General features: G+C 32.0%; 1 protein-coding gene across 2 annotated transcripts in view; it reads left to right on the forward strand.

Annotated features, from left to right (window-relative positions):
- Window positions 1-632: 632 nt before the first annotated feature.
- LOC110994039 (ras association domain-containing protein 10) overlaps window positions 633-27,423 on the forward strand; it is an 89,159-nt gene continuing 62,368 nt past the window's right edge. For both annotated transcript variants that reach the window (XM_022260517.2, XM_022260518.2), the window contains exons 1-2: window positions 633-741; window positions 18,778-18,805. The gene's annotated coding sequence lies outside the window, so the exon portion shown is untranslated. The remainder of the gene's footprint in view (window positions 742-18,777; window positions 18,806-27,423) is intronic.

Genomic DNA, 27,423 nt, shown 5'->3' on the forward strand with positions numbered 1-27,423 from the left:
CATGCATGAATAATTTTACGGTTTAAAGATTTTTATCTTTTTGCAGTGGTATTCCGTTTTTTGGGATAATATCAAAATTGTTTTAGTTTTTAATTGTATTTATTAGGAATGAATTTCTGAATGAATGATTTAGGACTGAGTGATCTTTTGGTGGAATAAAGGCCAATGTAGAACATAAAGAAAATTTGACAGTTTTACCAATGAATTGTTAAATGCTCTTGTATAATACTTACTTAAAGTTTAGAAATAATAATTGAGCTAAATTAAGTTATTTGAGAATCTTGATTTCTATTTAAACCAAAACTAATATATTATGTTAATTAAATTGGCTGAGCAAGTTTTGATTAATTTTGATACATCTTTAGGACATTGTTTTTATGCTGGTTATATAGATAACTTATGCTCAATTTTAAAACTTATATTGCTTAAGCCCTCTGTCTTCTTTGCCGATGAGTAGGGATGCCTACAAGTTCGAATTGATTGACGTGGAATAAGTGATACCTAGATGATCTTATGTTCCAAAATAAACGTATTTTATTTAAAAATCCGATAAAACAATATTTGATTTATTGCTATTGTTTATACGGCAGGATGACAGCGGACAGGTGTCAGTGCGCCAGTCACCTACGAACTAGCGTGGGGGAAGGCTGCGCGTACGCACCTTTAGATTATCCGAAGTACGTAGTGTTGTGTCGTGATTGTGTTTGTGATTAGTGTACTGTGGATTCAAGGATTTTTCTCGTAAGTTTTTTTATGTCATATTTCGATTATAATATCTAGGAGATAAAAAATCGTATTTCAAAATGATATATATAATAATATATGTTTTGATCTACCAATCATTCAATCTTACAACTCTGCTTTGTAAAACTGTGCTTTATGTTTCTGTTTATCTGTTTATATGTGTATTCCGTTTTGGCTTTTGTGTGTAATGTAATTGTTTGGATATTGTTTAATGATTAGCTGTAGGAATACTTATATAAAAAAAATAAAATAAAATAAATAAAATATCAGTATTTTATATAATTCTATAGTCTATAGTAAATTGGTCTTAGAAGTAAGACCGCCCTTTTCTCTACTTAGTATCATCTGTTAAATTAAATATATTGTTTTGTTATATTTAATTTTACAGTATTTTTCTCTGTATTGCTTGCGTCATGGACAGGGGATTTACCTATATAATTAATGTATTTATATGATTACCAAAATATTACAAAAAATACAACATTTTAATAATTACAGATGTGTACAAATGTTTTTCAATTAGGTATTTCGGTTTTTGATACCCAATTTGATTACTATCTAGTAAATTAGGATTATAAATCACAATTAAACTTAACACCTACGAATAGTGGGTTCTGTAACCATCATTAAGACAACGAATTGTGGGGGATTAGACAATACATTAATTGATTGATGTAGAAATGATTAAATATTATTATCCTCAAATTAAAGGAAACTTATGGCATGAAATATTTCATTAGAGTTACTAAGTTATACATTTAATATTTCTCCATTTTAAGTTATTATTACTATGTAGGTTAAGACAAACGATTTATTAACAAATAATATATAGTTATGTATAGTAAATAAAACTATAGAAATTTCTATTAAATTTCACAGACATTTAGGTCGTCTTAAAATATTTTGATATAAGCCATAAGAGTAGTATTGGCCTAGTGATTTCAGTCTGCATCTCTCATTTCTGAGGTCATTTAATGCTGTGCACCAATAGAGTTTCATTTAACATTTACTGTGAAGAAAAACATCGCGAGAAGCCAGCTTGCAGTAGACCCAAAAAGACGACGGAGTGAGTGCGGCACAGGTGATCTGCTTGCCTTTTAGATTTATCATGAAACAGATACAGAAAAGATCAGCCCGGACGACCTTAATATGTTGTAGTGCCTCTGATTGAATTATTTTTATTTACAAGCTATAACGTTCAAACTTGTAGTATCAAACCACCAACGTATGCTGTGTCATGTCATTGGAAACACACTATCAACTGTAGACAAAAAGTCAATATAACAAAATGTTGGAATCAGTTTTCGAACAAAGATATAAATTCCTTACTACATACATAATTAAATATAATAACGCTGGTTATGTCGTGACAAGGTTAAAATTAATTTAGTTGTTTTACTGTCGACCAATGTCATTCTGGCCTTTACTTCATTTTTTGCGATCATCTCTGCTATATATGTTGTACATTGTGGTGTAATCGTTTACTAAAGCCTAATCATAACAATCCGAACATTATATAACATTTACTTATAAACTGTACGATTTTCTTAACTCTACCTAGCAATAAAAAAAGTAATTAAATATAAATAAAATAAATATACAAATTTTATAAGTTTGGTCCTAGTGTACTTTTAACGCAGCATTTATTTGCTGTATTGTGATATTTATTCGTTGAGTGACCAGCATTGGGGTCACCAATACTATCTACTAGGCGCCAACTAAGAATCTTTAATTTGCGCCTCTGCACTTACACCACTACTACTACACACCACGGCCTAAGAGTCTCTTTTGTCCAAGGAGAACAAAATTGAGGCTGTATTTTATATTTAACATGAGAATTCATATCATGATTTTCTTCGTTTAAACTGTGTGTAGCATATATGATTCTAATAAAAACAATATCTAAAACTCAGCAAGAAGAACGGGCAAGAAACTCAGCAAAGAAACAAATCTTACACAACAAATTAAAAAATATTTAGAAAACGCTATATTTCCCAAGTGTTAATTCAATATTCTAATGTATTATCGTAAAGAATATATAAATGCACATTTCACATACCACAAAAGTAGGTATTCCTTAACAAGTGGATATAAATTGTTCTACCTGTATCGTAAAATTACTGAATTTGGACAAAAACCTTAAAAAACACGTCGAAATAATTTATAACAAAAAACCCAACTGCATACTAATATTGACATTAAATTTCTTGGTTGTTTTAATGGTTTTATTATTTTATATCTCGTAAAATAAAGGCATACGGTCGTTTTATATAATTGTTTTTTTATTAAACACTCTTGGGTGTTTTAATTAGTTTAACGCTTAAAAAGTATTCATGTATTTTATTATTAAAATGTGTTTTTACTAATTTTTTACTGTTTTTTATTTCTCAGTTTTTAATGATCATTATTATTTCTTAGGTTAACAATATTTATTGCTGATTATTGATTGCCTATTGAATATTTTGTTATTATCACTCCTAAAAGTTAGGGAAGATGTCATAACAGTCTTGAAAAATTTATCTAAATATACCTACGTAAAACTTAACGATTTTAACTACTCCCTTAAAATATCATGAACATTTCTAACATATATTGAGAAAAACTCTACTGTTTTTACATGTTTTATTGTGTCAGTGAAACTAGTTGACAGCATTAATATATAACAACGATACTCCAACAGTTATAAAGAAATGTAAAAAAATCTGCCACGATGCCTCATACGACAGGTTCCTCCTTCTATTAGGAGCTTCTATCTAGGAGAAGATCTATACAATTAAAAAAAAATTATATAGTATCACGATTTTTTATGACTACGAAGTGTACTATTAAAAACGTATTGCAATGTAATAAAATCGTATCTTTTTAATATGTATGTTCCTTAGCTAAGTAGTGAAAAAAAAACAGTGGCGCTACCTTTTTAGGTTTGGGCCTCAGACCTGTATCTGTTTCATGATCATTTATTTATCTAATAGGCAAGTAGGTGATCAGCCTTCTGTGCCGGACGCTGTCGACTTTTTGAGTCAAACGCAAGCCGGTTTCCTCACGATGTTTCCATCGCCATTCCGGTAAATGTTAATTGCGCACATAGAAAGTCCATTGGTGCACAGCCGGGGATCGAACCTATGACCTCAGAGATGCGAGTCGCACTATTAAGCCTCTAGCTAAGTAGTAAGTTATTTAATAACTTTCAAAATATAAAACATTGTTTATCAAGTTGCTGTGGTGACAGCCAACTCTCTCCATCACAGATTAAACACAATTTGAGAAAAAGAGACTATTATTTACTGCCAAAAGTATTAAATATTAATTAGATAACTGAATGCTTTGATATCAGAATAAATTACTCAATAAAACATGTCTTTGAATAAATAAATATTAAGCTCACATAAGTCGAGTTTGATTGGGGTCATGTTTTGATTTTATACATTAGTTTGAGATGTGGAGATATGTGTACTTATATTACTTGAAAATTGGTATAGACTTTGTATGCGATCTTTCGATGTTAAATGAAAATAATATATTTCCTTACACCCTCTTTAAATTTCTGCTATATTACGACTTAGGGTCCTTCAAGAAAAGAGCGTACAAATTCGTAAAAGGCCGGCAACACACTCGCGAGCCCTCTAGCATCGAGACTAGGCACTAGTGTCTATGGGCGGCGGTATCACTTAACATCAGGTGAGCCTCCTGCCCGTTTGCCCCCTGTTCTATAAAAAAACCTACGGCTACCTTTGAAGTCTGTTATGAATTATTTGTTAACATAATTAAATGTCGCTAATATTAACTTAATCTACTCAAAAGCGGTTGCAGTCAGATTGTTTAATAAGCCAGCCGACATATGACGTTTAATTGAAGTAAATAGCTGTAGTTGAAATATGGTTGCAAAACATTTCAATCCTAGATTAAATACCTGGCATGTTACGAAAAGACTTAATTTCATTTATTAACAAGCTTATCGTTGTGATTATTTTTATATATTGTGTGTGTGTGTGTGTGTATGAATGGTAGTTAAGAAATGCTGAGTTGTGGAACGACGGACGTTAAGGTGCGGATAGTATTTTGTATTCTGCCTAGACGTCCCACATTATAACTCAGCTGCAGATTAGTCCGAACAACTTCTCTGAACACTCTCCATGATAAATGCGGTAGATGCAGAAAGATCACACAACTCTACTCAACACCAAGCATTCAATCTGCACCAAGAGTGATTTGTCGATGATGAATCGATTGATGCATGTGCGGCCAAATTTGCACCGTATAGCAAGCGGTGGCCCGGAGTGAAGAACCATCTTGTCTTATTATTAACGCAAACATGAAAAAAAAGTCCATTGGTGCACAGTCGGGGATCGAACCTATGTCCTCAGGCCTGAAGGTAATTACTGATTCTTTAAATTTCAAAATAAAAAAATTTGTGTTTTTTTTCCTCAACTTATTGCTTGCAAAAGCTTGGTTAGCCGACAATGAAGATTTCGTATAAATTGGTACTTGCCTTTATTTACAATGGTTATTTGATTTTATTAACCTTAAGAGACGAAATTCATCGGGTCAGTTAAGTAAATGTCAAAAATTGCATAACTCGTGTTGCTATAGGATTTGTAATATAAATTAAAGTTATTGTTATAATAGTAGAGTAGATGGCGTAATTGACATTGAGGTGAGGTCTTTTTGGGAGGATTCAAGGGGTCGTTTTAAGTACTAGTCGTAATTTTAATGAAAACCTAATAATTTAAAATCAGGTGAGCCTACTGCCAGTAAGCCCCCTGTTTTATAAAAAATGTATCGAAAGTTAATGTAAAAAATGATAATATTTCTAGACAAAATAATACGATCAATTACAAATACGAGTGGTTTTCATTCAAGTTCATTTGTCGACAAACTGGTTTAGAAATTAATTAGGAGAAATACTGCCTTATTTTTCATATTATAGTCACTTTTACTACTTTGTTTTACATTTCAAATAAGAGATTATTTTTTTCAATACTATACTTTATTTGCATATTTCTTTTAATATTTTAAAGAAGAGAAAAAATCATTAAAACAATATATAATTTAATAGTAATGATATATATGTACACAATTTCATATCGACTTAAACACAATTAAAAATGTATATAGAACGATTTTAATAGCAAATTTCACTATGTACCAAATAAAAGTAATTAATCTTAAAGAATATTAAGAGAATGTACAGTTTTCTATTGAATCTCAATGTCTATTGTAACAGACTCCCACGCGCAGCGCGTTGATGTCTTTTCTTAGGGTTAATGATTGGCTATGTAACATTTAATTATTTCTTAGATAAGTAATACAAATTGTTCATTCAATTATGTAATGACTGTATTTATTGAAATGGAACTGCATATATCTGAAGGAGGCATACAAAATTGAAAGAAAGGGTCTCGCAAGCAATTTCGCCTCGGCTCGCCCATGGATATTATGAATAATAATAGTATCGATATAACTGGGGTTAATAGATATTATAGGTTTTGTTTTGCAGAACTATTCCAAAGAACTGGGTGGTAATTTTGCATATATATTTTTTTTCTAGTATCCTTACTATTATCAGATTTTAGGTACAGTTGAAATTGACGTGTAAGGTGTATGTGTGTAGGTTATAAAAAATAAAATAACTCTTCGTATGTTTTCGAAAATAACATTAGCAGTGACAAAAACATATATTAATTACTCCGACAAATTTATTATAATAATATTAGTTGACTATACAGTATCAATAAAGTTTTGCAGTATATTACCACGGAATCTGCTATAAATTCAATCGTGATTTGATCCACGTACAATCTCCGAACTAATTCCTTCATTTCGAATACAATGAAAATTGATGATTTTACGAATTGTACGCGATTGTATTTACGAAAATATCTAACACTTATATTACAGTGTTGTTTCGTGTATGTATACAATACACTGCTTGTTCTATATTAAGAACAAAGACTTCCATTAGGATGCGCTTAATCTCGACTCTTAACGTAGGTATGAATTTTTTTCACTGGCTTCCTATATTTTCCTTTACATAAGCTGTGTTAGCGATTTGATTATTTAAAGGTAACATACACAGTGTGTGGAAACGATAACTCAAATATAAGGTTATTATTAGAACGTCCTAAAGTAAGCAATGTATTTGAAATTAATCGTATCATCCGCGTAATGAAGGCATTCGGAACGGTGACGAGAATTCGTGAGTGGCATTGACATGGACAATGCGTGACAGATGAATTCATGGAATATGTTTTATTGTTAACCATATGGCCTGTGCTGACGATTTCCTCAGTTTGAAACAGAAGTTACTATAACAATTGTTTGTTTGAACTGTATAATTTGGTGACGTTTTTATAATAGCTGTTCAATCAAAGTATGAAAAAGAAACATAAGTTGGAATATGATCCAAGGGAGCGTTTAAAAATTACGTAACGCAATTTTTGAATTTATTTAGTACTCCTACAGCTAACATAAATTATGTATAATTACAAACAAATATACTGAAAATATAGCCAAAGATGGAATACATGAGACATTTTACATCAAAAAGATTCATAAAAGAAACAAACAAACAAAAAGAATATTCTTGATCTTCCCTCCCCCATGTAACGCACCGCATCGCAACATATTTGTGTAGCCAAAAGGACAACGTTCCATGAGCTTTATACCTAAGTGACTCTTTATACCTAATCGTTAAGATTATGAGGTGTAGAGTACCGGAAGGTCGAAAATTATATTAACAATGACGCGTAATTCAATTCCCGTCCAGCAATTCGTTAAGAATACTTAAATGCTACCCAATTTACTTTTGCGAAAACATTTAACGATAACGTGTATTAGATGTTTAATCATCTACTTGCCTATAAAATAAATCTAGTACCAAACATAGTCATAAGTTTGACCCATCAGGAATATTGGGACATCGTACCATTTTTATGGTATAAAATGTGGACTTAAAATATACCTTCATTACTTATTGAGTGTCCGTTTGGCTATAAATCTAGTCATCTCAAAATGTTACATTTAACATTTACTTAACATTTCTAGTTTGCTTGCTGTTTGTATATTAATGTAAAATTATCGTGTCCTTACTTTAGAAGATAAACTCCATATATCTTTCTTTTACCCTGAATAGAATCAAGCATCAAAGTTTGTAGGATATTTATGTTGACAAGAGAGAATCAGAGAATTCTCGTAAAGTATCGTTTAATTCAATTAGAAATTCTACCGCCGTGTTGAGAATAGGCAACTATTTAGATGATTGCCTGACGAGATAATTCCAATTCCACTCTTAAAATTAATGCAATAGTCGAATTAATAATAACTTATAAATTAATATATGTTAAATAATATTAAAAAAAATTTTTTTTTTCAAATCAAACAAAACTCTACCAATTTAAATTTTATGATATCATGCTACATGATTTCTATTACTACATCATATTATTGAGTATGATATTTATTTCTGAAAATCGTTAACATTGAAAACTGGGATAGACCACTAGTAATTTATAATGAAAGTATCTATAGAACATATTATATAAAAATAATTTGCTGTTAGTTTGTCTTACTAAAACTTGTGTTTCTTAATCTCTAGTACCTATTAGGTTTAACAGTTCAAAGGATCTCTTTGGACTGTTAAAAAAATATTAAGTATTGTCACAAATATAACATGTAAGTATAAAATCAATTAAATAAATTTGACATTTGGATGTAAGTAAAAAGTTTTCTCGCTTCTGATGCACATGACATTTACTGTGACAACTCGCTTACACAATTACTATAGACCATCTGCCAATTACGGTACAAAATTTGTGAACACGGGAAGCTTCGTAATGGTTTAGGAATGTTTATTCATTTGTTTACAAATATATTAAACTAATAGAAAATATTTTTTATTTATTTAGATTTCGTTACATTTATAGAAAAAAACAGAAGTGGGGCTGCCGTATCGCTAACAAGCGGCCACTGTAGTAAGAAAAAAAAATAAAAAAATGAATTGTAAGGTACAAGAAGTGCATCTTACAAAGAAAAATTTACAACCTTAATCTTAAATTAAATAAGTAATAAAAAAAACTAAAAAGCTAAACTTATAGATTTATGAATTGCGATTTAATACAAGAGTAAAAGAAATACAAGAATTACAAAAGTCACGATTAAGTAGGATAGGACATGGTTTTTTTAAATAATAATAGCCTCATTTCGGACATGACAGTATTTTCTTTATTTTTCGTAGATTGTACTTTTGCAGGTGTCAAAGGTTTCCTCCAATCGTTTTTAGAACATGGTTAAGGAATGTTTAGTAAGAAGAGTTTTAAAAGAAGTTAGTGAGGCAGCCAATTCCACAGCTCAGTAGCGTAGTTTAGAAGGACGTGTTGTGATACAATTTTCAAAAAGTGATTAGTAAAACGTAGCATAAGGACCTGAGAAACTGACAGTTACAGATAAAATTACATACATAGTTTCAGTTATTATTATTATTTTATTTTTTATCTTTTTAGTTTTATTTATAATTAATTTGAGTTTGATTGATTGAATTTTGAATTTTTATTTTGTGTTTGTTTGAATGTTTTCCTTTGATATATTACTATGTTCTAACATAATTCATGTGTATATGTGTTAAAGTAGTGTCACATTTTTTTTTGTTTACTTAGGCATACACATTGTTTTAGATCGTATAAATAAATAAAAAGAAATTAATGCATGCACCCTTGATTTGAATAATAATGCATAACAAGAATCTTAAAATGAGTAGGTACAAAAACTAATTGTATTGTCTGACCATCGTTTATGGATATAGACAGGTGATGAACTAGTGTTTTTGCTAAGGCTATTGACCTGTGATAATTTACAGTCACTTTTAATTAATAACAATAGCTGTGTACGTTTTGTAAAATTATTTGACTTATGGTATATCGTGAATTCACCCCTTTAAAATACCGCGACGTAATAGATTTTTCTACTAACATTTAATATTTGTCCATACAAACATGAGCACACCCCACATACACACCATCACGTACATACCCACACTATTACACAATCACACAACACAACCAATTTAGGCTTAGTTGAATAAATTAAATCTCAAGTAGTTAAATGTATTAAATGCTTTTTGTTTGTTTGTTCCCTTTTCTAAATCTTTTTCTAGTAAAATGTATCATGTATTCCATCTTTGACTATATTTTCAGTGTATTTGTTTGTAATTATATATAATTTAATATTTTGTTTTTTTTTATTTTCTCTAAATTAAGGTTCTATAGATTAATATAAATATATTTTGTTTTTATATAACTTCTGGTTATTCACTTCTTGCACTCATCATTTTTTTATTTATTGTTTTCCTTTCTTACTAGGATTGCCTGGAAGAGATCGCTTGTTAGCGATAAGGCCGTTGCATCCCTTGTAATCTATTTGTATTGTGTTATTTGTGTTTCTTTCTAGCAACGAAGTGTGAATAAATAAATAAATAAATAATTTATGTTAGCTGTAGGATTACTAAATTAATAAATACGATACAGGCAAAGATGGTAAGGAAACTTATTTTAGATCATCATCGTACAACAATCACTAATCATTCAATAGTCACAAACAATCACTGCATAGCAGGGCGCAATAAATATCGCCGGTAGCGCAATTTTTTTTACTTCCTCCTGATATTTTTATTTGCAGAGTGTTGTAGAGAATGAAATAAGATTTTGATTTCTCAAAACGATGTATTTTATGATATTTTAAGGCTCAGTGAAGCTGTAATATAAATAATGTTACTGTTATGTTTCAATTTTCGATAAAGGATCAAAGTAAAAATATTAAATATGTCGTAAATGTTTTTATTACTGACCCACTTGGAATCATGAGAGTTTTTAAATTTTATGCGTATTTGAGATCAAAATCGATAAATGATATACCTAGGTGGGAGTATGCTAGCACCCGTAATTTGAACTGATGAGGAAAATGCCGTCAAAGTGTTCCCAAACATGTTCCCACAGTTTCATATGGGACACTGGATCAAATGCAATATATCGCACAATATTTGCTTATCTGGAGAAAGTACCTAGGACAAATGTAGATGACACGGAGTAAATAGAAGAAGATAGCCCATCTCCTATGTAGTGTGTGCTGCGGAGGTTTAAAGTGTAACAAGTATGCCGTTGAGGCCTAACCATGGGCGGATAGTAAATTTGTGGGGCTCTGAGCAATTACGGGAAAAAACCCCGTAATTGACGAACACGCGAAAAAATACTCCGACCGAAGGAGATGACCCCGTTCATTCGAAAGACGCGCATCGCACATGAGTTGATTGATCTCAGGGATGCAATCTTATGATTGGATTTTTTTTTAATCTCATTTATTTAAAAATAAAGTATCCATCTATCTATCCAGGCTATCTACGGGGCCCTAGGTTGCACCCACAGAAATCCCTAAAATAGATCCGCCCCCTCTGTAACGGCCCTTGTAGGAACTACCCGTTTTTGTTTTTTAGATTGTTTTTGTGGTTATTGCTCACCCAGTTTCTAAATAGTAAAGATTCTGGTGTGGGTCCAGTCTTACTTTGCAGCTTTTGATTTCAGGGGATACGTAAATATATTCCCTCCTTTAATATCGCCATAATAAACAACGGAATTTCATACTAACTTAAATCTTTGTTTCCTGTGTGATTATGGTTAAAAATATTGTGTGGGCGGAGTGAGTCGGTGTTGTATGGCAATTACAGAGGCTCTTTGTTTTGAAGGTGAAAGTTGTTTAGCGAACTTGTTATCTGCTAGAGAGCGATGGCTCTATTTGAGATGGCGACTCCAAAAACTTAACATCACGTAATATTATAATTATACTACAATTTATTAAATCTAATCTAATACTTCTTACAGATAATGAAAACTAAGGCTTTTACTAACTCCGAACCTTTCTGAGTTTAGCGTTTTGACATCAAGCTCTCCCAAACTTCTTATCTGGTACGCTCTTGACAGAGCGGTCGTCAGCTTTGTAGTAGTAGTATAAGACGGGGCAGATGTGATATACTTTACGATGTTTGGCAATTGTTGCCTTTTAGAGTTTTTCCTGCTGCACTGATTAAGTTAACCTCCACCGCATGTTCTGGATAGTCCAACGCGTTGATGACATTAAACTAAGATAGTTATTCCATGATGTTGTGTTGTTCGTTGCGTCTCTCATCTCTAATAGGTTCGATTCTCGCATGTGCACTAATGGACTTGCTTAGTGTGCTCATATAACGCTCGTATGGTGCCGCCACCATCGTGATGAAATCAGCATGCCTTAGACCCAGAAAGTACATGGTGTGTTTTAAATTGAATTTATCCAGAAATCAGATAGACCTACAAGGTTATAGCACCATTAGTATAAATTAATTTTAGTTTATCACAACAGTTATATTAGAATGTGTACTGTCACCTTAACAGAAGAATATATATATTATAGTAGCAGACTCGGCCAAGCGTTGCTGTGGCTGAGGTTTTTGTTATATTACATAGTAGTAAACTATTCAAGGGAAACGGTAGGAGAGCTTATGAGTTTATTTGAAACGTTGGTACTTTGAACACAGCGCCATCTGTTAAAATTTTATCAAGTAATAAACAAATATTTGAAATTAAATATTGCGGGTATAAATTGAGATATAAGCTAAACTATCTCTTAAGTTAGATCAAACTGCACACGGTGTGCAAATTTGATTGATATCGGTGTGGTAGTTTAGGAGTTCATAGCGGACAAACAACGTCACTCGTAATTTATATATATTAAGGATATGTTTGTAGCTTATTTGCAAAATGCCAGGAAATACATTAAATACCTATTTGAAACTTGAAGAGGGCTTTTGTTTATTAGCAACGCGCAATAATAACGGTGTGCTCAGTTCTTCTTGTTAATATTTAAATTTAATAACACGACGAGATTTAAGGCGTATTTTAAAGCTCCGGGCGAGAAAGTTCTGTCAACGATAAATTTTTAAACCTCGGAATTAGCTTCGAGCCATGAAACGTGATCTTCGTTGCGCCCAAAGCGTGGAAGGGCATTCTTTATTTTACAGATCTAACAGATTTAAACGGACATACTGATATAAGTCTTTAGTTGGAGTCTCGTAATGGACTTAAAATCTTAATATTCCACAGTTAATATACGTAAATTTGTAATTTATTCGAACATAAATCTTTAAGTTAAAAAAATCTAATTTATCAAAGCAAAACGATTTTATGTATTGATTAATTAAAACGGCCTTCCTTATCTTAAAATGTTTTATTTGAATATTACAATAAGAGATAACACTTATAATATGTAACATACACCCGGTAACCGGTATCTTAAAAAAATTCAAAACATCTAATATATTGACACGAAGTCTGTGTAAGAAGACAACATTTGACTATAAAATAAAGAATAAAGACGTTTAATAAAATATATTTTAGCTATTTGTTTTATTATTTATTATAGAAAAGTAGGTGAAAAGGCTTCTGAATTGTGAATACGGGAATCATAATTCACACACCCACTTACAATTAAAATCTGTCACTTGAATCTAGCGAATCTGGCGCCACCAAACGCACAATCAATTGTTTAAAAATAGATAATGAATGCATTAATTATTTTGTATCAATATAACATACAATTTTATAAACATTACATGAATGGAGTAACGTTTAACACCTTACAAAAGTTAAAATGCAAAGCTAACTTAATTTATTGTTTATACTTGAAATTACTAAACAATAATTACTGAACTTGATATTTGAGATTGAGATTGTCTTCTTACAGTGACGCATCTGACTTAACATTAGGAGGGATTGTGGGCATAAGTCTATCCAGTTCTGTAATTTTTTTTTATAGAACAGGGGGCAAACGGGCAGGAGGCTCATCAGATGTGTTGTGATACCGCCGCCCATGGACACTCTCAATGCGAGAGGGCTCGCGACTGCATTGCCGGCCTTTCAAGAATTTGTACGCTCTTTTCTTGAAGGACCCTAAGTCGAATTGGTTCGGAAATACTTCAGTGGGCAGCTGGTTCCACAAAGTGGTATATTAATAAAATACTTGAAGAGCGTTATATTATTATATATATTCTTTTTAACAAAATTCATTTCCGAGTTGTAGCCAAAGGGAGGGTCTGTCAAGTTGTGTGTTCTTTGACGAGGGGTCAGTAGGTCGAGCTTATCAGGTCTCGCTTCCTGAGATCTTGGGGTAGTTAATACTATGGTACCACGCTATGTGGGAATTATACGTTATTTCGGCCGTAAAACTTTATTGACCGTTATAAAAATGATATTTTTGTTTGAGTTTTGCTTGGTAATAGCAAGTTTTTATATTTTTATAAGTATAAAATAAATCGATTCTACAGCCATTACAGGTTTGAGCCACAGATTTCTGTATCTGCTTTATGATCATTTGTCAATCTTATACGCAAGTTTAAAAGGCCGGCAACGTACTCGCGAGCCCTCTAGAATCGAAAGTGTTTATGGGCGGCGGTATCACTTAACATCAGGTGAGCCTCCTGCCCGTTTGCCATTGGTCTATAAAAAAAAGTACTAGATCGGCCTCGTGTGACTTGTGTGACACGCGTTGACTTTTTCGGTCTAAGGCAAGCCAGCTTCCTCTCAATTTCCTTCACAGAAAGTCTATTGATGCACAGGGGATCGAACCTACGACTTTGGAGATGAGTCGCACGTGGCTAACCCACTTTTATTTTTTTTATACGTATGGCATACATTAAATTATACACACGCATGTGTATAACCTTGAGACCGATAGATAGGACAGGTATCTAACGTAACGTTAGGTAACGTAAAAATCTAAAATTTTACAGCCTCACTGATGCGCGGGGTTCGTGCGAGTACCAACAATATCCTGATGGTTATAGCTAATAAGCCCGAATGTGCTGTTTTGGGACACTGGGTTAATATACATGCCCATGTACCTGGTGTCTCAAATCAACGCAACATGAATTGAATATTTAAATGTTTTTACTATTTTTTCTAACAGTTTTACTAAACTACTATAACAATATATGGACTTATTAATTGGTCTGAAATAAATGATTTTTATTTTTTATTTTTATAATAAACACTTTTTCACGTCTTGTATTTTCAACTGAATTCTGAAAACACATATCAAATTATCTCAACAGTTTTAGTCAATAGATGGCGCTAATGTTTAGTATCAAATTACTTCCTTACAAGTAAAGTGCGCGTGCGCTGTTACGCCAATCCAAGTAATTACAACTCGCCCTACATACCATAGCAATAATTGCGCGGTTTCCGCGGAAAACTGCGAAACGTGAGTCACCACTCACGGTAACTAAAAAACTAATTTTTAAGTTTATAATATCTTAGGTATGTTTACGTAATAACATATCGCGCTTGGCTTATAATAATAATAATAATTATTATAAAATAAAAAATAAAGTATCCTGGAATCATTTCTATATATACGTGTGAACACATATTAATATTAATTTGATAACGTTATAATATTATATACTTATATATTTAAGTCTATTTTTAGTATGAGTTTAGCCATGTATGGTCTGTAATTGAATAAATAAATAAATAATAATATATTTTATTAAAACATAAATTTATATGATTCATAATGTAAGATGTAAAGTGCTGCCTTTTAAGAAAATTTGTGTGGCACAATGTTTAGACTGTGCCACCATAACATTTTTGTGTATTGCAAATAAATTATTATTATTATGGCGTTCATACACGAGCATAGGTATTCAAGCGGGCTTTTTTCGTTCAGTGCGTGGGTCAATACAATGACCCGTGACTCACAGCCTTAAGTGCCAACAGTGGCATTGTGTTATTTCATAGCCTGGGAGGTCATATTGCATTATTATACACCAAGTATACACCTACAAACGTGTTCGTACAAACGCATTGGAAACATTTGACGATCGTCGAATTGAATTGAACATTTTAAATTCCTTAATTAATTGAAATAATTATTTTTATTTCAAAATATAAATTTTTTTAATTACAAACAAACAGACAGGCTCATTGCCAGAAGGCTCGCCAGTGCGATGCCGGCCTATAAATAATTGGTACGCGTGGTAGAAGGACCCTAAATAGAATTGGTTCGGAAATTTAGCGGTGAGCAGATGGTACCAATATTTTATCATTTTTCAGAATATTATTTAGTGCATAAAATAATAATAATAAGCCTTTTTATTTCCTTGTTAATATAGCAACCAATGTAAAATTGGTTGCTATATTAACCAAACAATCGATTTTAATAGTAGGTTAGATTATGTTAGTAATATATATGTTATTTATTTATTAATTATAGCCTTTGTATACTTGTATAATTGATATTTTGTTCTTTGATAAGAGTTCATGTTGAAAGTTTCTACTCGTTCTGTTGTTCCTATGAAGCTCTATATTGTTTTTCAGCCACTTGAGTATTATGAATCCAACTCTATTTTGTCCGCGTGTAATTTCAATGTAGCAAAGTATAAAGGTGTTGTTTTATTATGTTGCATGGTCCGTCTAACTTCTGAAAAACAAAAAATGATAAATTCATAATTAATTTAAATTATAAATCCAGTCATATGACGTATTGTCTAAATATAGTAAGTTTGAATAGTGTTGTTTTTAATATGCACTATTCGCATAATGAATATTACAAGTACCAATTTCAAGTCAATAGGACTCAGACGATTAGAACGAAGAATAAATTCTTAGACCTAACCTTCGGTGCGCAGGCGCATGTCTCATTGTTATGTATGGAACGCGTGTGAAAATATTCGCCATTCAATAGCCACTTCACTAACCAATTAGCTCTCTGTATTCAAAAGAGATTGGTCAATACTTTCATACTAAATAAAAATTACCTTTATAAAGATTTATGATGGATGTTTTCAGCAATCTTTCTGCCTTCATTACTTGCTATAATAATTTTCTTTATTCCTACATAGAGGCCCAGACCTAACGAGTTTGATTAGCTGTTGATTAGCTATATGGTGACTGCCACTGGTTTTTGATATTTTGGAGCAAAAATAAAATATAAATAGCATTGTAGCATTTGTTCCTTTAACGAGTGGTTATGTAAAGACAGGGTGAATATAATGAAGAGACTGGGTCTACGGGCAAGCAAGAAACTAAGGCGGTAGTCACAACTTCTGGATAGACCTATTTATTTCTACTCTGGCTGAGTTCACAAGAGCATTATTATTATATAATATAGAAGTATAGAATATCGTTGTAGGTGTAGAGTGTAGTTCTATCGTATTAGTAATTCTTGATATAATCATTGTGAGAAATAAAGATGTACCAATTGGTTACATTTACTTTCGTTACTTCCTATTTACAATAGCAAGTTACAATAACGTTGCATTATTTAAATAATATATATAATTATAATTAATATAGTATTTTTGATTGTAGAATTATCGTTGTATATATTGTGCAGTTCTAACGTATTAGTAACTCTTAATATAATCATTGTGAGAAATAAATATGTACCAATTGGTTACATTTACTTTCACAATAGACAGTTAATAACGTTGCATTAAACGTAACAAAATATCCACAAAACAACATAATATAACAATCACGTTTGTTTGTTTATGCAAATCTAAGTCGTGACCGACAATGATCGACTAACAGCACTGACCTCGCAAATCGATATTATAATCGATTACTGCAGTAATCAATTATTACCATCATAGTTCCGTAATTTAATTTGATGAGTGTTTAATTATTGTAAGAGCGGTAATGGCTTCAGCGTGCGACTCTCATCTCTGAGGTCCTAGGTTTCATCCCGGCTGTGCACCAATGGACTGGATGTGCGCATTTAACACAACCAATAACGCCCAAGCCCAATATTCCCATCTGAGATTGACATCTTAAATATTTATAATAGTGTAATTAATAACCAATCGACGGATTGTAATAGCCATCTCTCGATAAGAGCTATCTATGGTAGGTAGGATCGCTGTATGTGGATAGACTTTTGTATGAATGACAGTTCAACTGTGCCAATATCCTATCTAAAGATTTTATCTTACACCAGTTTTTAAAATTTGATATGTTTTAAACATAGACATGTACATTTTAATATTATTTGTACGGTTTTATTAACTTTATTTGGGCAGTTTTTGCCGCGTACCACCACTATGTGGAAGCGGCTGCCCATTGAAATATTTCCGAACCAATTTGAATTAGGGTCCTTCAAGAAAAGGGCGTACCATTATTGAAAGGCCAGCAACGCACTTCTGCCTTCTGGCAATGTGAGTGTCCATGGGCGGCGGTATCACTTTACATCAGGTGAGCCTCCTGCCGGTTGCCTCCTATTACATAAAAATAGGAGGTTAATTTTGTAGGCTTAATAATTGCAGGCTTGAATGGTTATTTATTTATTTATTTACACTTCGTTGCTAAAGAAATACAAATAACACAATATATATAAATTACAAGGGATGCAACGGGCGGCCTTATCGCTAACAAGCGATCTCTTCCAGGTTCCAGTTATCTCTAGTATTCTGTCTTGCTAGAGCCTCTACCTTGGCAAGGCCTTCTCTAACAGTTTCCACAGAACTCTATGGCTTTCTATATAATAAAATAAATAAAATAAAATAAAATAAAATAGCCTTTATTGCTGAACTTATTTTTACAGTAATTTTTCTTACAAATACGTTTATAACTTTTAACAGTTTCTTTTCTTTTCATAAATCAGGTATCGGTAAACGGTCGTTTCTACATTTCAGCTTGTCTTTCGACATAGGCCTCCTCTAAAGATTTCCACTCTGTTCTATTTTTCGCTATGCGCGTCCATATTGGGCCCGCCACTTTTTTGATGTCGTCCTCCCATCTTCTAGTCTGTCTGCCTCTGTTTCTTTTACTATCTCGTGGTTGCCATTCAGTTATTATTCTCGTCCATTTCTCCTTCTTCTCTCTTATCATATCTTTCTATATACTGTCGATTTAACCCTTGGGTTTAATCGACAGTATATAGAAAGATAGAAAATGTCTTGACATTGTGGACTCACAATGTATGCGATAACTAATTTTCTAATTTCTTTTGTTACAGACCCTAAGACATTTAGAACGCTGTCGAAGTAAGTTTATTAAACCTTATGGTATAACGGTTAGACTCTAACCAACTCTTAAAAGGCCGGCAGCGCACTTGCGAGCCTTCTGGCAGTGCGATTGTCCATGGGCATCACTTAACATCAGGTGAGCCCGTCTGTCTCCTGTAACAAAAACTATAGACATTTGCAGTGTAATAACTTTTCTACTGACAATACTTAATCACTTGAAATAAAAATAAACAAATGCGATGACTTATACTGCCACAGGGACCAGCGATATTTTTGATTAATTTTAATATTTATCGTTAATCACTACTGCATTTTAGCTAATTTTTTTTCATACGTCTAAGAAGTATAACTTCTAACGCGTGTATATAAGTATAAGTACACACACTCTTTTTTGTATTATTAGTAGGTTAAAGAAATATTAAATACGGTACATAATTAATAGTTTACATAACTATGCACGAATTAACGACAGTGCACAAATAGCGTATAATATTTTGACAAGTCCTCTGAATTAATTTTTTTTTTCTTGTTCATTCATTCAAAATTGTTCTACATAAAAACTTGTTTGTTAAAGATTTGACACTTAATTTGAACAGAAAGAAAATCGAAAGTGAATTCTTGTATTTATATAATCCGACAACTTATAAATATTTATAAACATAAAAATTTACGATAAACATTCAGAAACACGATAAAAACAAACCTCACTCCAATTTGACATATAACTGATTGATTGTTGAATTTTATGGCTTAACTGGTAAGGTGGAGTTGATAAAGATTTCTGGACTAGTTGAGGTTTTTTGGGTAGCCAACAGCATTATGATTGTAAGGAAGAATACTACCTACTGTACTAAGTTAGTAGAACGCTAGAGAAGTATTTTATGAGATCGTCAAAATATAAAAATGGCGCTCTACTGAGGCGTGCTATATATTTTGGCATTTCTCTCAGGTTCATCTCTCAGCTACTCTTTTTTCCTCGTTCACGTACATACATTCACGTATACCTAATTTGTTAAAGACTTGTGTTTGATTAGTTTTCAACTAATCTACTACCACTAAAACTACTTTATATAAAAAAAAATTTTGAAACATTCACCATGTACCACTTCCATACTCCTCCGAAACGGCTCGATCGATTGTTATGAAATTTTTTGTGCATATTCAGTAGGTATCTTTCAAACCTCTAAGTAATAAGGGGTACTCGAAACCCAAAAAAAAAATTATTTTAACACATACAACCAATAATTTTCATCTACCCTCTACGATCAACCCTTATTTTTATTTGTTAGTTAAAACTTATAACTTGAACTCTGAGGTTTATATATAGAGAAAAATCACAGCAAAGCCTAAAACCGAACAGTCTCTGGGGTAGCATATCAAAATATTCCATCTTGGTATGTACTAAAAAGGTAGACTAGGCATTAAGGAGAAACTAAGTTCGCGGGGACAGCTAGTTTTTTTTAATAAAATCGTGAGGCGTTCCTGAATACACAGTAAAGTTTAAAGGCACTTCATTGATCATATAAATACTATGTTGGTAATTAAAAACAGCGAGTGGCAACATTAATGTCAAGCTGTATATGAATATAATTAATTTCGATTTTATAGCGCGATTAATGGAGATTTTACGACATTAACTATAAATATATTTAGATTTCACGCGCAAATATAAAATAATACAAATTTTATTAAATCACTGATAGGAATAGTGAATAACATTACTGACTTATTCATTAATAAAAACAAAAACATTGAAATATTCATAATCACACTTGGGGTGGTTTTATCAATCACCTACCACATATAATACACCTGATATATTTTGACATTTGACATCCACAGACTACATGATTAAGTCATATAACACCTTTTTTGTAGCGACAGTTTTAAAAGAAGTCAATATTTTAATAAAAATGAAGATTCCGGTCAGAAAGTAGAATAATAGTAAGAAAAAGACAATTTGTAATTAATCCATAAATCTTTTATCTCACATTCCATCTCTCTTTCTACCGCCATTGCTAAGTCCACAAATTCAATGAGTAATGTTAAGTTTAAAAATGAAGTAGGTTCTAGAGACATTTTAAATACATCTATAATCTTTATCTTAGTAGATAATTTATTCCGTATATGACTTGCTTAAAACCGTTTAAGTACAAAGAGTGTCACTAAAAATACATCCAATGAACATAAAATACCAACTTGAAACATTGTCACTGTTAGGGTGTATATTCTGTTGGATTTCACAAGATTTATTTTTGGTAATATAATTTGTGTTCTGCTATTATTTTGCTATTATGCTAAGAAAGTTGTTTTGAAGCAAGTTTGATTGATTGTTTTATCAATTAACAAGGAATTGAAAAACATATACAATTGCGAAAACCAATATAACGATTAAAAACATCGTTTCTCTCGCATTTTTAGGCATTTTTAGCGAATTGCTACTATGGAAATCGGTCATAAATTTGTTTACGCAGAGACATTGTATCGTTGTCGTCGTGGAAGAGATTTCAATTATATTCCCCAGCAGTCGACTTTGGAATCCACAAAATAGCGGAAGATTGGGTGTTCCAACTAACCTGGCGTCTCTCAGATGCAGATGAGGCAAAGACAGACGGAAAGACTTGGAGCGAGGTAAAATACGTGGCTGAAGCCAGAACGCGAAGGAGAGGGTCACAGTGAGATATGGACGTGCTGTACACCATCCAGGGGTTATAGGATATTTAGTCAATAATATCATAATTTTTATCATAACATTCACAAGACCTGTCCGGTATTTCTATTTTGTAAATGATCCATCCATGAAAAACCATGGTCACTGCAAGTCAACAGTTTAAAACTGACGACATCACATTACACGAAGTGCTTTGAGTGTACACAAGTAGTATTTGAGATTTATACACCATAACTAATGGACACGTCATGCTTTACTTAGAATTTAATGGAGCTACTATTTTACCACCTCATGATCAGTTATTTGGTACACGTCATCGAATATTAATATATCATGTGGTGACCCTAGTCTCGGATCAAATGGCTGCGTCAGATAATTTTTTAAGTAGTTCAGTAGTTAGTTATTATGTCATGCCTAGCCTCGGGGGGTTAGGGCTATCCAAGAATCCAAAAATTGCGTGACGTAATACTTGAACGCTGCATTAGAAAACGTGGTAGAGGCTGTGTTGGTGGTATGAAGTTGTCATGGACGCCAGAAGTATGTGATATTTCGATCGCGAAGTCAGTTGCTAAGGCTCATAAGATGATGTACAGGTGATAATAATACTAATTGAACTTCAGGTGCAAAATGCGTTGTTAAACGTGAGTTTCACATATGAATTACCTATGGTACATAATAGTACATTGTCCACAAAACGATTCACTTATTAAAATTGTTTTTAAAGATAAAATAAAAATTGTTTTCAAAAGTTTATGAAGTGTTATAGAATTAATAACTGTGGAAACATGTCGATATATCAATAATTCATTATTAAAAATGTTGGCGTACAAACTGCTTTAATTAAGTATGGGTTCTTCGATTATACGTTTTTCAAGTCTTTATGATGTGTCTTTTGATTGTAAACATTTTATTTTGTTTGTTAATAACTGTAATGTATATGTATTTAAAAGCAGGTGGTACGTAGAGCGTCACAGTGCAGACAGAAATGGCCCGATTTGGCCCCTCCAAAAATGGGCATACAAATATCTAGGACTGAATGATATAGTAGAAATATAAATGTATTCAAACGCATTTATTATTATTTAACAGCATTGTTAACCATTGAATTTATTAAAGTAAGCATTGTGCAATATGACAGATATATAATAGAAATATTCTTCATAGATTTTGCATATTTATAAAATAATATTATAAAACATCATGTGGAAGACTTTATTAAAAGAGATATTTATACGATTGAGAATAAAAAAGACTACGACTGCCACCATGGTAGGGTTGCGTAGTATATTGACACCCCCTTAAAAATTTTAGTTAACTAAGAATACTATATAATTTGCACATTTCTGCCTTTAACATCAGCATTTAGAAATTGTTTCAAAATAAAAAAGGCAGATAAGGACTGTGACTTTTCAAGTTATGATTGAAAAAATTGTTATTAGGTAAGATATACTATACTTAAAATACATAGAACCGCCATGTACATATACACGTACATACATGATAATGATATAAAATAAATGATGATAATCTCATATGTTTAAAACAACACCTTTTATATTACTTTAACCAACAAAATGATTTTAAAGTTTACATTTTTGCATAGTTTATATAAAACTTCGTAAGCAATTCCAGGACATGTACAAGTTTTTGCTACTTCAAGAATTCAAGGTAATTCGTTTGGCACACTTAGTGCTCACCGTTACAAAATAGGCTTAACGATAAACTAGTTTTCAAATTTTACTATTTCTCGCAAGGTTCTTACTTTGTAACTAATGAAGAAAGGTTTGAAGCAACTGTTGGTTACGCAGAGACGTCAATTAAAGTTGCCAGTTATGTGAACTACTGTACTACATATTAATTTGTCTTTTAATAAGTTTGAAGAATACTGAAACTCAACTACCAAATTAAATGTCAAATGCGTTTAATAAAAGATATATTTTTGATTATATATATATATACATATAATCTATAATCAAAAATCTGTATACATATAAATAATATCTATGTATAAATAATATTATAAAGAGGAAAGGTTTGTATGTTTGTAACGAAATGGCTCAAAAAGTACTGGATCGATTATAAAAATACTTAAACCATTTGAATGCTACATTACCACTCATTAACATAGACTATTTTATTTGCTAGAAAAAATAAGGAAAATAATGTTACCGAAGGTATCAAAAAATGCCAATGAAATACCTTTCATCGCATGCGCTGCGAAAACTATTGATGATAGAAAAAAATGTTCCACGATATTAAACAATATATCAATTATCTTTTTTAAAAACCACCTGTGCGAAGCCGGTACGGACAGCTCATATAATATTATGATGAACTTCGAAGGACTCTAACTAAGAGATGATACGCCATCGACAAAAAAACGTTATAGGTGTCAAGTGACCTGATCGCCTGATTATGGGTTCAATTCCCAGACAAACATGATAAATCTTGAAAAATTGGTAAATTGTTCCCCGCCTCCGGAAGTTCTAAGAACCCGATCGAGTGGTCAATCACACATAGCAGGTAGAGAAAGTTTACTCTGAGGTCAAAGGTATTTCAGAGATTGCATTACAGGAAATCCATGTTGATGATTACGGTTATAATTCTAGGGGTTAACAGGATCTTCCACGAGATCTTGGCGTCTACTGAGGGACTCCGACCTCGTGCTGGTCAATCGTGTAAAAAGCAGGCTGGAAGCCTTCCCCGGGATATCCCAGAGGATAAAGTCGAGACGCTGTATATATTAAGCGGGATATATTTTGTAAGCGCGTTTCAGGGTATGTCATCTTCGCAGTGATTTTAGGATTTTAGTATATACTACAAAAACTAAGTAAAGTATAAAACTTAGCTGCAAAACAAAAAGTAGTGAAATACGTAATGTTTTATGTAAACTATTTGAAAAGAGGTGTTAAATTTTATACGCTATTTTCATGTCGACATAACTGTGAAACTAATAATGTGACAAGACACTTTACACTTATCTAGAGTGAAACAAATGTGAGAAAATCTATAGAGCCTCCATATATTGCTTTTTGTTTTATTAAAGCTCGTAAAGCTTCCGGCTGCAGCTCACCCTAGTGCTTTTTTGCGACCTCTCGCAATCTCTAACAATAATCATATTCCTGTCAATTTACATAGAACTATAACTATACACGTAAACCTTGGTTACAAATAACACTATCAATTGCTACAAACGACAGGCGTTGTGTGACTATAATAGTTTCAATTATTACCTATATTTAATTAACCTTAAAAGTAATCATAAAAATAATTACAAATAATGAAAAAAAAATTATAACAAATTAATCCCTGTGGATCCATTTTCTTAAAGTAGGGCAAATGTCACATATATAAAGAAGTCTAACCTATCGAAAAGTCTTTCAAGATCGATACACGATTTAAATTACTTCGCTCGTGGCAAAAAATCCAAACATAGCCATTATTGATACTTTGAATTCATTTTATGACGGAAAATTTATATAGAACATGAATTTGAAGCCAAGTAAGGCAGAAATTTCATAAAAATTGACAAAATTACATTTACATAATAAAAATATATAATAGTTGTTATGGGCCGGCGCGCCTCAGTGTTCGAGCCTTCGTGCTCGGATAGGGCCTTAACGCTTTCAGCATTTCCTCGCTGTATTGCGATAGCTATTCGTTGACCGAAAAAGCACCATCTCTTGGTTCACCAGTCCCATCTAGCTGGCGCCAACTGAAATCTTTAATTAGCGCCTGTACACTTGAACCCCGTCGGGTTCTAGGTCCCAAGAGTCTCTACTCCAAAGGGAACAATTGAAGGAGACTCCCATATTTGAGTCGTTTATTATTTTCCCTCCAGATTTTTTGCTTGTCCGAGAGAGGTCATTAATTAAATATTTCGGTTCTTTTTTGTTATTTTACGGACGGAATTTATTCTATATTCAAGAATTAAACCTTTAATTGTGACGTCATGGTATTAGTGGAAAATTGATAAACCGATTTCTATGAAGCATGAAATACAGGCGTGGATCACGCAAACAACGGTTCATCATTAATTTATCAAGAACCTAGACCATAATATAAAAAGCTCATCCTTATTTTGGGTTAAAAAGTAGTAGAGGAAGCTTGTATCTGGGGCGAAATTTACTTCTTTGGCGCAGCAAGATAATTTGTTTATTAAATTTTCTACCTTTGTAGAAAAAACGGGACTAACAGTAGAAAATAGATTTATAATACATTGAATTTAAATATAATAATTAAAATATAATTAATAATAATAAATAATTTAATTTCACAAACCTTGTCGAAATAAACTAAATAATATCAAAGTTGCCTTAAGTGGGAATCAATTCACAAGAAACAGGTGCATTTATTCTGATTAGGGTAATGCGGTTCTTATTTACGTATAAACATAGTAAATGTCGTTGATATGCAAACAGTATGAAATTTTAATATACAATCTACAAGTGACTGCTCGCACAACTAATATAGTATCAAATTTACAATATTCCACACATAACGGTGAATGCAACAGTGTTATTTGTGAAATATAAAATAGCTCTTGTCTGTGTATGTGTGTATTAAATAGGTTAGATTATATAATAGTGTGCACGAGCGTTTAAATTTACGTATAATATAACGATGTTTTTTTTAAATAACAAAGGGGCGGAAATTTGATGTGAAGTGATATATATATATATATATGCACCGCCGATGGACGCTCACATTGCAAGGCTTGCATGTGCGTAGCCGCCTATTAATTGGTACGCTCTTTTGAAAGAGCCTAATTCGAAATACTTCTGTGAGTAGCTGATTCCACATATCCACTATCTTTAAAACTTTCAGTTGTGGAGCGATTGAGTTGATATTATTTGTCTAAGAACACAGGAATTCTTTAAGACATAAACAGGTAAAAATCCTAAAACAACTGAGCTAACGGGTTAACATGTGAGTGTTTTATATACAATATTTACAATAATTCTGCCGTTTACAAAGGTCTAGTAATATATAAGTAATATTGTATCAGTATTGCGTTGATAGTTATTTAATGTATGTTATAATAACTGACAAACACTTTTATTGACCTTTCTCTACATTCCGTTGGACCAATCACAAACAAACGAAACGCGCTATCGTAGTCTTGTTATCATTCCTACTCTGTAAGTAAATTATATTTACCTATTTACTATAAGTAAATCATTATGAGCGCCATTACTTTAAAAAAAGAACCCACTACATGTACTAAAAAAAACAATATTTCTTGTATTACCAAAATAATGATATCTATTAAACGATAATTAATTTATAGATATTAGTTCATATAAGGCTAAAGTTAGGTCTGGATATCCGTAGATGCTCCCACACTTTGAAATCGATTGTTTTTTAGGCTTTTTCTATCACTTCGTATGTTATATCGCCTATAAGTGCTTCACATTAAATATTGTATTTTGTACCAATGTATAAGTGTTAAATGCGTTAGCAAGCTTTTATTAATAAATTAGTCCGGCTAGAAAACCTACGTTTGAACATGCACAAGCAATACCAGAGTTGATAACCTCGTGTTTCTTTAAAAAAGTTTCTAAATATTCGGTTAAAAATATTCCTAAATACTTAAAAAATTATACAGAGTGCACTAACGCGTGCTACTGTTGAATAATTATGCTAATTTTTTGATCAAAAACGCCGAACGACCCAAGTGCTAAAATAATTTAAATTATCATTTTAATTATGCAAATGCACGTTTAATATGTAAGATATATCGAATAGTTTTGCGTTGACAAAAATTATTTATACGGAAGACAATCCTTGAATAATAGAGGTTTAAGAAGTATTATATTTCTTAACACCATTCAATATAATAATATATAAGACGTCTCATCTTAATTAATTATCTAAGAACGCAAGGTTCAGTTTTCTAGATAAAATTTTATAATTTTAATTGCAATTATAATGATCACAATGGTCTATATATTTAATCAGGAGA

The sequence above is a fragment of the Pieris rapae genome, chromosome 16 (assembly GCF_905147795.1).
Source record: "Pieris rapae chromosome 16, ilPieRapa1.1, whole genome shotgun sequence".
Lineage (NCBI taxonomy): Eukaryota > Metazoa > Arthropoda > Insecta > Lepidoptera > Pieridae > Pieris > Pieris rapae.